This window comes from Thalia democratica, chromosome 2 (assembly GCF_965202585.1).
Source record: "Thalia democratica chromosome 2, ktThaDemo2.hap1.1, whole genome shotgun sequence".
Lineage (NCBI taxonomy): Eukaryota > Metazoa > Chordata > Thaliacea > Salpida > Salpidae > Thalia > Thalia democratica.
Window position 1 is genome coordinate 65398698 of NC_139166.1, and position 4430 is coordinate 65403127.

A 4430-nucleotide genomic window follows, 5' to 3' on the forward strand; every position below is an offset into this window, starting at 1 on the left:
AGATCACCTAAATTGTTATCATGCTTGTCACTTTATCACGTGGCTAGACATGTTTGCGCCATATTAAAGTCACGTGATTTCTATTCTCTCGGACGAGAAATCTCTCGTTTTAGTCTCAGCATATTGTTTAAGCTTTATAATTTATTGATAGCTTTGATATACTTTGTGAAATAATTTAGATAAAAACTTTTACACTGTTTTGGATTGTAAGGTTTTCTTAGGTCTAAAAAACAACAGGGCTTTTTAACTTGTCTGTGAACAATATAATTGTAAAAAGATACTATAATATTTAAAGTTTTAAATGTAACTTTAATTTAATATTAAACAATGAACTTTACCGCAAGATCAACAACTACAGCATCCGAGACAATCCTACGACCGGTTTCGTCCTTATTATTTATTTTAATTTAATGAATAAATTAAAATTAATTATGAACAATTGTTGTTTTTCTAAAACACAAAATCACCAATAAAATAAGTAAACAAGTTTAACTTAAACAAATTGCAATGTATGACTGAAGTAAAACAGTTATGAGTTAAGAAATGATTAAACAAACCGAAAAAATTATTACGTCATAATTCTACCTGCTCACGTATATATGGTTGGTTTTATTCAGAAAATACTTCACCTGAACATTGTGCGTAACATTTCGTAAAAATGAACTTATGCTGAGTTCTTGCAAGAAAAAAAGAGAAAAAATTTAAGGGTTTAAAGACCCAATAAATGAAACGTTTTCGTACAAAAACTAAACTTGTTTTGTTTTCAATTTATAGAGGTTTAGCCAAACTAACTTTGTGAAAATAAAAAATTTCAAGAAAAAAAGTTTACAATTTCAATACAGTTATTGTTTGTTAGTAATTTGCTTAATTTAAAAACACTTTAATTATAATTAAAATCCTAAAGTTATAAATTGGTAATTTAAAAGTTCTAATGAAATTAAATATAATGTTTAGTAAATTTGCTAACGTAAAAGTAAATGTTTACTGTGTAAATATAAAAAAAAACAGTTTATATAAGTTTCTTATACTAATGCGCAAAGCAATTAAAGTCTTATCGTGTTTACAATCAAATAATTCAGCACAATGTTCACTACAACAGGTGAATTGTTATAAGTGCTAAAAATAACTTAATCTGCTATCCTACCATACTACCTCTTATGTTGTCTATACAACTGTTAAAATTGGTTAATAAAATAAAACTTGATAATAATTTTAACCATTTTCTACTAACCACAGAAATGATAAATGTAGTATATGTAAGTATTTTTTAAGGTATGCTTGTATTTTAAGACTTAACCACTTTTTTATAAATTTGAAGGTTTATTTAAATAATAAGGTTGTTATAATTTTTATGATAGCAACTGCAGCAGACAGTTCATTTAAATTAAAGATGATACGGTTTATAATTGTATAATATAGCTATAAGTTTTAAAACGTAGGGTTTAAAAAGATTTCGAACATTATTACTTCTTAATTTTTTAAACAAAGTTTGAACGAAATTTTTAACTATTTTTTCATAAACAATTCATTGTTAGTAACAAAACTTAAAAACGTTAGTGATATGATTAACAATCATCAGTAAAATTTAAAATAAAATAAACCGTTTTTTTACAACTATAAGTTGAAAAAAAATATATTTTGATAATAAAAAAGGTATGTCATATTGTTTATTGTTTAAGACATAATATTCTTAATATTTTTAAATTTTTATTCTGTTGTAAATATTTAATTTTATTTTGTATATAAAGTTAATACAAATTTAAAGCTATTAACAAGAAGTATTAAAAACATTGATAATTAAACAACCTAAAATACAGTTTATTAAATACAAATTTATAATAAAAACAACTCTTAAAATATAACTTTAAACTGAAAACAAATTTTTGGGTTTAGTGTTATGCAAACTTACATTTAAACTCTAGGAATATAGTAAAAAAAAATATAGTTCATTAAAAGCTTTATAAATCTTTGAAATATACTTTAATAAAAAAAGAAGTTTAACAATCATTAAATTGAAAATATCACAATTTTTACTACAGAAAGTTTAAAATCTCTACAATGTAGAATATGTTAGTTAATACCTTACATGCTTCTCTTGTTTAAGCTCGCTAAACATAAGTTTATAAACGCTGTTGCTTAGTAGCGATCAAGTGGTCCCGTGGTGTAATGGTTATCACACTGGACTTTGAATCCAGTAATCCGAGTTCAAGTCTCGGCGGGACCTTTATTCAAATTTGTTTTTGTGTGCAAACTCGTATCAGTGTATAAAAAAGCCTATATTTGATAATTGTATGTGTGTAACTTGTATTTTGACACTATACCGCTGATAAAACTGCCTTGGTTTGAATTTAAAATTAACGTAAGTTTGTTTGTGGATTTTTTTATCATTTTTTTTTTTTCGTTTAATAACTGTTTTGAACTTAAACAGAGTTTTAAAAATCAGTCTAACGGGAAACACTAAATCAATAAAATTATTTCCTATAGTAATTTATTTCAGAACTATTTTAGACAAAGTAAATAGATACTATTTATTTTAAAACTAGTAAATGAAAAATGTTATAAATAAATAATTCCAGTTCAATTGTACATTGTTTCTATTACTATTCTTATTGTGAAAGCTTTAGAAACAAAAGATGCATGTTGTTAAGCGACATGAAGAAAAATATAAATATGGCTTAAACTTTCTTTTAGCAGTCCAATCAGTTAACAATCTAAAAATACAAATAAAATTTAACACTTGCCCTACACCTCATGTTAAAACACTTTAAAAAAAATTAAGGAATGTTTTCAGAGAATTTAAAGTCTTTAAAACTGAAAATCTACTTTTAAGTTATTTCAGAAATATAAGTTAAAACGGTCATAGGTGTAAATTTCATGAAAACAAATTTCTTAATTTATTCCTTTTTTAAATTTCACTTAATCTTTAATTACAATACTATTAATGCGTACCATGATCTATGTAGTACTACTACTTAATTTCAACCCCTGCTGTCAATTATTTTCTTGTTCAAAACTAACTTATGGTGCCTCTATTGACCAAACAACACACAAATAAAAAAAACCTTTTAAAGATTAGAAAGACGACTGAAAGTCTGTTACTTATATTTTTACCCGCTAAGTGCGATGAACTAAGTTTTAAGAAAACTAAAGATGTTGTAGTATTCTGTTGGGACTTAACTGCCTTTTTTAATACGAATAAGAACATTAATTATTTTTATACCAAAAGACTTATTTTCAGTCATTTATTAATTTTTATTTTAAAATTACAACAAATGTATCTGCTTTTTTTTGGATATTCAAGTTTCAGTCATATTTAAACAATAAAAAAATATGTTTTACTTTTTATGGAAGTTGGGACTTTTTTATGTATTAACTTATAACAAAATCTTAATTAGTGTAAAAATTTTATTTATTAAATATTTCAAAGTGTTTTACATCATTTAATAAATAAAAAAACTTGAGTTTCTGCTGCTTTGGTCAGCTGAATAGATACTGAAAAAAGGAGGGCAAAAGTACTTCATGGACATTTGTTTTTATTAGCCATGATTTTTTGTATTTGGAGTAATCTGATCTTTTCTTTTGTATCTACAAAGTTACAAGGAATTCATTAGTTTAACACCTAATCAATATCAAGTTTATTTTTTCTCTATTTCTTTAAGTTAGTATCTAAGAGGTTTACATACAAACAAGCCGCAGACCAATAAAATTTCCTGACGAACAAGAATTTTCTGATGGTAATTTAGTGTTACCCATGAGTTAGAGTTGACATAATCAAGTTCTTTACATTAAACGTATACTTCTCGTCGTTAAAATTTTAACTTAACATAAATATCAATGTTTGGACTCAACAAATGATGAGAGTTGAGCGGCCAAATTTTTTTAAGAACCAGATAAGCAAACAATACCGTGATCTCAGTACCTTTTTGTAAAGAAATAGATTAATACCACAGCTGTTTACACTTCAATCGTAATGTGTCCAGCCTTGAAAAACTGCGATAAAATAAAAGTTTACAGCCTTTTAAAACAGAAGCCTCCAAAATAACTAACAACTTTGTGAAAAAAATTGTAGTATACAATTTTCAGCAGCCGAATGACATTTCTGCTCGTCAGCACACAGTCAATTTTTTAGCACATGTCAATAAATAATAACTGTTTTAAGTTACGACGCAAATAAAAATAAGAGAAAAGAGTATTACATATTGACTTTGAAACCAAATTGTAATATAAGTCTTGACTCTTAAACCTACAACATAGAAAATGCTATTGATATGTGTTAACCTCCAACTTTTTTGTTACATTTTACGCTTCGCTTACTTATGTAATCGCCTTCATTCTTTCAACATTAACCTTTTGATAAATTTAGACTTAAAATTGTACCAGTAGTTCATTTTTGATACCTTTAGGTTTTTACTTTTGTCTAAGTATCATTG

The 4430-nt window shown here is 25.6% G+C and overlaps 1 non-coding gene across 1 annotated transcript; it reads left to right on the plus strand.

The window, feature by feature from the left end:
* The first annotated feature begins 2152 nt into the window (after positions 1–2152).
* Trnaq-uug (transfer RNA glutamine (anticodon UUG)) lies at positions 2153–2224 on the plus strand. Its single transcript has one exon. It is a non-coding gene; the product is annotated as a tRNA-Gln (tRNA).
* Positions 2225–4430: the final 2206 nt, after the last annotated feature.